General features: G+C 34.3%; 1 long non-coding RNA gene across 1 annotated transcript in view; it reads left to right on the top strand.

The window, feature by feature from the left end:
- Nucleotides 1-8,387, top strand: part of LOC111085712 — a 56,220-nt gene that overhangs the window by 6,942 nt on the left and 40,891 nt on the right. The window lies entirely within an intron of this gene.

The following is an 8,387-nucleotide window of genomic DNA, read 5'->3' on the forward strand; positions in this document are numbered from 1 at the left end:
TCAATCCTACATTCTTTGTCTGAAATAATTTCGTCCATACTTTTCATCTCTATTTAATACTTACATGTATCGTTTTTTATTGTTTTTATTATTTCTTAACGATTCACGTATATTAGTACCTATTATACTTTTATCTAATCTGATATAAAATAGAAAGTTTAGTCTCTTTTTGCTTGGTTCGACATAATTCTAACTAATTTATCGTTTTTCCTGATCTATTAACTGATTAATAATTTTTATCTGATCTGACATAAAACAGGTGATTTAATCCTTATTATCTGATAGCATACAGAACAGACGATTTAATCCTTGCAACTTGATCTGACATAAAATAGACAATGTGGTCCTTTTTTACTAGCTGATATAGAACACTATAACAGTAAGTCAGCAACTGATCACATTTGTACATGAAATGGAGGTCTTTTTAGGGTGAGAGAAGCCAAAAACGCGCCGAAACATCCTTGCATGCTAACAATGGGATACGTAAAGCGTGTAAATAACTAATGCATTATTGATTGGTCTAATTTCATTCTGTTGTAATTTTCCAGGCCGTTTGAAGTGCTCGTGTCCTTAATTTATTGAGTAATTAGTATAATTTAAATTGGATCTTTCTACTAGTTTGTTTTGTTTTGAATTTCGCGCAAAGCTACACGAGGGCTATTTGCATTAGTCGTCCCAAATTTAGCAGTGTAAGACTAGAGGGAAGGTAGCTAGTCATCACCACCCACCGCCAACTCTTCGGCTACTCTTCTTTCCACTTAGAGAGATCTGAACTTAAAAACAAACACTGTTAACAGTTTACTGCCGAGAAGCAGCTTTAGAGTAGAAATCAAACAGTTATTATGTATAACGGCAGTTTTCAGTGCTTAAACAAACTCCTTCTTGGTGTTTACATGTAGAAGGTTTAGAAATAACCACAACTGCTGTAAATGTTTCAATGTAAACACACAACCTAAAGTTGTCTCTCTCCTTTTGTATCTCTCTATTTTCATGTCAATATGTCTATCCCTCTATCTTTACCTCTGCCATTATTTGAAATATTGTGAAATAACTGTTACCGCCTAATATGTTACGCTCATCGCGTCCACTAATGTTCCGCGTATCTATTCTTCTTCTATTATGGTAAATAATATTATAATTTTTGTTTTCATTTATCATTAGAGAAAACTCGTGCTTCGCCTACGAAACATTTTTGTTCGTTGTTTGTTTGTTTGTTTGTTCTGAATTTCGCGCAAAGCTTCACGAGGGCTATCTGCGCTAGTCGTCCCTAATTTAGCAGTGTAAGACTAGAGGGAAAGCAGCTAGTCATCACCATCCACCGCCACCTTTTGGGCTACTCTTTTACCAACGTATAGTGGGATTGACCGTCACATTATAACGCCCCCAGGGCTGAAAGGGCGAGCATGTTTAGTGTGACGGGGATTGCGAGTCGAGCGCCCTAACCAACTGGCCTTGCCGGGCCTTTGGTCGTTGTACGTTGTATTTAAATATACAAAGTTTATAAAATGTAAAGGTAGTAAGGTGTATTTAAAGTAATTAAAACAGTTAAGTGACCTTCCTAAACTACTCACGTAAGAGGTTAGATACGTAGAGTTCTGAACGAACCTGATGGCCGTGCGGGGCGTTCCAGTGGCTTCGAGGTTAAACCTATCTCACAACGTGGGATACCCACCAAACACCTTTAGTACAAAAGACACTTTGAGCCGAGTTTTTTTTTATCAAAAATGACAAACCGTTCGACATATCTAGTAAGGGACACCAGATCTAGAGCCGCTTTCAAAACGTGAGTATCAGGGGAGGGGGAGTATTAAACATAAACAGGGGCACAGTACCGGTACTCTGAGTGTCTATTAACAGATGAAGAAATTCACACACAAAATTTTAAAACATAGACACTGCTGTCTGAGATGGGGCTCTGAGGGACGACAGATCTACTTCCCAAATACCTTTCTCTTTGTAATTCACGGTACTATCTAACCCCCTTCTCCCTTAATTTCTTACTCCTAATTTCATTTTTGCACAATTAAATGAAGTTAAAAAACTTCTCACACATGCAAACATCTTCCTTTTTTTATTATATAGATGATACAGTTTTTATTTCGATTACATCAAACCACACGAGTTAGCTAGTTGGGTTTTACATAAAAATTACTCAACTCAGAATAATAAGTTAATGTGGTGAGTTTCTTGCGAATATTGTAATTTCAATAAACGTTGAACAATATTTTTGTAAACGTACTCCATGTAGCGAGTCCGTAATTAGAACCTTGCACCTCGGTAGTTCAGTATGAGGGCTTATAACGCTAAAATAGTAAAGCTCAGATAGTAAATTGTGTTGCTTTGCGATTAAACCAAACAAATAAAATTAGGGCCTTTATATATTCAAATACCTCATCGATACTCTTCTCTAGCCTAACTTATGACGAATGGAGTCTGCCGAAAAGTTGCGAAATAATAAACAGTAAAATAGTAAACAGTAGTTAAGTTATTTACTATAACATTACCCCAGTTTTTTATTTTTATGTACTTGGATTTGACTTATCCGACATATTGTTTAGTTTCACTTTTCTTTAATTTTTTTAACTTTAATTTGTAGGATTAAGTTAAAAGCTTTTAATCCTACTGCAACTGTCACATGCAGGTTTTGCTTCACAACTAAATATCTATATTCAATTAATAGTAATCTTTTAGTTTGAATCCACTACAAAGTTTGTGTGTATGTTTTTGAAATTTCACAGAAAACTACTCGAGGGCTATTTATCCAAGTTTTTCCATAATATTGAAGTGATAGACTAGAGGAAAGGCAGCTAATCAACACAACCCACCGCCACTTTATAATGACTCCATGGCTGAAAGGGTGATGGGATTCGAACACTCCATCCACAGTTTGCGAGTCTAACGCCCTAAATTTCAGGTCTATGGGCTAGATGAAAGGCAAATAGTCAACAGCACCCAGCGCTAAAGACATTCGGGTGTACAGCAGAGTTTCGAGCAAAATTGAAATCGAAAAAATTATGAAACCATCCTTTAAAAGGGGGGGGGGGAGCAAATGGTGTAATGACACAGGAATGGTCAAAAATATTTCCAAAGTCACAGCCATGTTCTATACACTCACCAAGAGACATGTTGATGGAGACAAACCATCACCATCCTTTGTGGGCACTACATCTTCTTTGAAAGAAACACTGAAGTGCCTAGAGCTAATTTTTGGTAGACACCCTCGACTTTACTAACCCAGTAATATTATTATAACCACAACTATCAATGGCATCAATACAATGAAAGTTGTAAAAGGAAATAAAACTGAAGAATATCACCTGCTATAATCTGTCAAAGTCTTGTCCACTCAATCTTGGATTATGCACCACCAATGATCAGTATTAATATTACGCAACTAGATAAAATTGAAAAGATAAAAAAAATAAACATGTTTAAGACTGGTTATGGGCTGTACTTCAGTAACAAAATATCAAAACCCAATTACACGCAGATGTCTTCACTAGGGCCTTGTAGTGTAACGACCATGCATTCGTCATTGAGCCATTACTCTTTCTGGGATATTCCAGCTTTACAACGACTCAATAGACAGCAACCAAGCAAGATATTTCCTAAAATGTGGTTCTTGAGACAGCCATGAGTACTGTACAGCCACCAGTGAGATAACTGTTTATCACCAGATCTCGGATGTTTACAAGTGGAATAAACATCTAATACCACTGGGATCTTTAGAATCAGCTTAGACAGAGAATGCAGAGCTTAGGCATACGATGAAGTAAAAAAAAACCTGTCAGCCCCTATTTAAAGACCATGATGGACATTCACTTGTCATCATAGTCACAGATGTTTCCTACACTAAAGACCATGGTGGACACTCACCTGCCATCATAGCTACCGATGGATCCTTCACCAAAGACCAGGATAGGCTGTCATTTGTCATAATAGCCACAGAATGTCTCTACATCAAAGACCATAGTGAACACTCACCTGCCATCAGAGCCACCGATAGTTCCCACACCAAAGACCACAGTAGACTGACATCTGTCATCATAACCACAGATAGTTTCTACACCAAAGACCATATTGGACACTCACTTGTCATCATAGCCACCGATGGTTCTTGCACAAAAGACCAGAATGTACTGTCATCTGTTATAATAGCCACAGATTGTTCGTATACCACAAACAGCAAGAGATCTGGTTGGACATTCATCATCATGTGGAGCATAAGGTTGGTAGGACATCTAAGCTTCCCACAAGCAGCACAAGGATTGAGCTGGAAGCCATAAAGTAAGCTCTCCTCTGGATAGCTGAAAGTAATGAATCGAAACTATTAGATAGTGCTACCTGACAGCATGATTGACTTGAAGACTGTACTACGTAGAGTGGCTGGTTCCCATACATATGGCAGAAAGCAAAGAAACTGTATTGCAAGACCATCACTTTGATGTATGTACCAGGCTATGCAGGGGTAAAGATAAACGAGGAAACTGACAAACCCGCAATATAAGACCTTACATTAACCCAGCACAACTCTACTGGAAGAATATCGACCTTCTATATGCACTAAGAATACAAAAACAGCAACCATGTAAAGTCCTCATCAACATCCAGAGGAAATGATACCTCTGGAAAACAAAATACCGGATTCTGTAACTAGGAAAACCAAAAGATGGGAAATCAATTGAAGAGTATACAGCCATAAAGCCATAGTAACATTGGTAAAAGAAGTTTCTTCTATCTCCAGTGAGACAATTTAGCCTTCACAAGAGAAAGCAGCGTATAGAGTGAAGCTTCTGGGATTGTCACTCAACCGCCACCTCTTGCACTGCTTTACTGACCAAATAAAGAGATTTGAACGTTACCCTTTTAATGCACAGGCCCAAAGTGCGGAATACTATATTTTAAGCAATAATGGAAAACGACAATGAACTCGCAGATTAACATTCCGGTACGCTAATCACTGGGCTACGCCCGGCTCAACAGTGTAATGAAAGTTGTTTGTGTGACACTACGACATAACAATTTTCTTTAACGATCCTATAACGGTAAAGAAAAATGGAAATTTATCTGATTTAGTTCCACACAATTAAAACTAACAATTATTATCTCTAGAGTTTGTAGTTTTTGGAAGGAACAATGCTTTTAAAAAAAATAGAGATAGCTTAGACAATATGCATAACAAACACTAGATTAATAATTTTTTATAGTCTTTTACAAATAATGTCATAAAACTTAAATTTCAACATTTTATATAAACAATACGCAATCTGCAAGATTCGTACCTGCAAATGATTCTAAGTCCATCACTTTAATCACCAGGACACGACTGCTGTTTTTTAGACGTTGAAGAAAATAAATTTAAATGTTATTTTCTGCCAATGGCTGTACTTTTAATTGATAAAATTTATTGTTAACTTCCACAAATGATCTTGACTTTACATTGATAAAATTTTGTGTTATCTTTTGCCGATGACCGTACTTTAGATCGATAAAAGTTAAGGTTAACTTCCGCAAATGACCGTTACTATAGGTTGGTTAAAATTTGTGTTATCTTCTGCTAATGACAGTAACTTCAAATCGATAAAATTTAATGTTAACTTCTACCAATGACCATGTCTTCAGATTGATAAAATTTAATGTTAACTTCTACCAATGACCATAATAAACATATAATATATTGAAGTTCTGACGTGTTATTAGAAAAAGATACGAATGTTGAAGTTTCAATAGAATTAGCTTTTAATTCTGAGGTGATTTATAATAGGGTCGCACAAACTTCAAAGAATATATTTCCTTGAAAATTCGAATCTCTTAAAAAGTGTATTATTGTATTCAATAACTTCCATTATAATAATCTCTGAAAGTTCACTATTAGTAAAAAAATTCGTTATTAACACAAGAAATCGCTTGGGGTCATGTAGGCCCCAAATCTAGTAGTTTAATTTTTTTTTCTGTTTGTTGTGAAACACAAAAATATTCTAACGACCGCAGCTACAAAAACCTAGTTTTTAGGGTTATAAGCAATCAGACCTTTCACTTTACCAACGGGAGCAGGATGGGATGGGGGGAGGGGCAATAGTACCAACATTTCATCTGATTAAGTTCACACAATTAAAACTAATAATTATTATCTCTAGGGTTTGTAGCCTTTGGAAACAACAATGTTTTATTTTCTAAAAAGTTTGAACTAAGTTATAAAAATGCATAATAAACACCAGAATGATTCTTTATAGTTTTCTAAAATAAATCATCTCATATGTTCTATATTGAACAAATTTGTGTCATAATATACAGAAAAAAAATCATATGTACTAATTTACTGAACGAAATCGTACGTTATAATCTAATTAAATCCCACGTGTACTACAAAACTCAAATCTGAATATTTCACATAAACACTACGCAGTCGGCACGTAATGCTGTGTAATACAGCCTGAAAAACATTATAGGTTATAATATACTGAAGAAACTTTATATATCGAACTTTTTTAAACAAAAAGCATGTATTATGATCTAATGCACAAAATAAGATGTCAGAGTCTACCAAAACTATAAGTCATAATCTAATGTAAAAGAATCATATTTCATGATGTACTAAAGAAAAGCTACATGTCATATATCATTTACTGAACAAAATCGTATATTGTAGTCTACTGAACAAAATGTTATGTTGTAACCTATTGAAAAATATCATATATTACAATCTACGAACCAAAAATCCTCTATCATAATATAGTAAACACAGATCATGCATAATATCCTACTCAAATTATTTATCAAAACCTATCACATCATGTCATATAGTCTAATAACCACATATCGCACATAACCTATTTAACACATCTCACCTCGTAACTTAACACAACTTACAAGAACATGTTCACATGAGTTTAATTTGGGCAAATTTACAGACAGTCTAGTAATAACACCTTTTTATCCTTAATGTTTAATGATGAACTAAAACACACACAATAAATTATTTTCTCTTCAAACAACTTTTATTCTTTTATTGACTTTTTTTTTAGGTTTGTCAGAACCATTTTTGAAGTAGTTAAATAAGGAAAATTCCACTCGATATGAGCAAACTAACCTACTGTATTATTTTTAATAAAGAGGTGCATCCTCGGATTATTTGAGGTTACTTATTTGAGGAACTAAATAAATGAAGAGTTCAAATATTTTCCGATTGAGCAAAGCATTTTGTAATTAATTGATCATTTGACAAGTTTTTGATCTATTCCTGTTTACATGGTAGTGATTGATCGTTGATCATTGGGAAACGTTTATTGACATATACGAGGATCATAATCAAATTACGTTTCGTAAGTTTGAGAAACGAACTAGACAAAAGTACTTAAATGAAAAATTGTTATAAACTATGTTGATATAATTCATAAAAACAATTCTTTCGTTCCTCATTAAGCCTAATGGCTACTTCTAATTACGATTGAAAGCTAGCTCTAATAAAACGTGAAATATATATATATTATTATTTATTTATCATCCATGTTAAATAAAATTGTTTCTTTAACAGAATATTTGAGAAATATATTTTTTTATTAATTTCTTAATACTACTGAATAAGTAATTCTATAACGATCAATTATTCTATCTTAATGTTAAACACAAATTGTTACTTTTATCAATATGTATAATACTGTACATAATAAAAAATGTGTAAAATGGACAAACTTTGTATATAAATTAACTTCTGAAGAACTATGTTAAGTTTAAAATCATGAGATAATTATTAGAATTAATATAACGTAATTTTATAAATAAAGAATACCTTGCAACCTAGCAGTAAATTATAGTGTTAAATGGACTCTTTTATGCTTACCCTAGTAACATCACAGGTCACGTGATTTTAGCAGCGAATCAGCTTCCCAGTCTTATAAATACTCGTTTCTTCGTATCTTTTACAACAAATAGTTTTATTAGGTTTGTTACGACAGCGGAAGTCACGTGACGCTGGTAACACGTAATGAGTTCTAAAAATATCGGGCAACATCACCAATAATCCAGTACTTGCTAGGCGCTCTCTACCCTTGTATATAAGTGCGTCAGACAATTAATTGGAATTAAATTGCAGGCAGGCAGATATAGAGACGACAATTGAGTCAAGCGCGGTAAGTAAGTAAAGTGCACGATTCGTTCGTTGTGAATTATAGCGTGTGTTTAACTTAAAGTGGCTGTGGGTATTAAGGGTATTGCAAAGTTGAATTAAGAAAGAATAAACTAGAAAAGACTTGTATCGCTGAAGTTTCATCATAAATAAATTATACGGAAAATTAACAACCGAACACAGAGATGTAATAAATTGGTGTCAGAGAGATGGAAACGAGAAGTGGCAAATCAAACTACAGTTTAGCAGATTTGATGGCAGT

Source organism: Limulus polyphemus, unplaced genomic scaffold (assembly GCF_000517525.1).
Source record: "Limulus polyphemus unplaced genomic scaffold, Limulus_polyphemus-2.1.2 Scaffold569, whole genome shotgun sequence".
In the NCBI taxonomy this organism is placed as follows: Eukaryota; Metazoa; Arthropoda; class Merostomata; order Xiphosura; family Limulidae; genus Limulus; species Limulus polyphemus.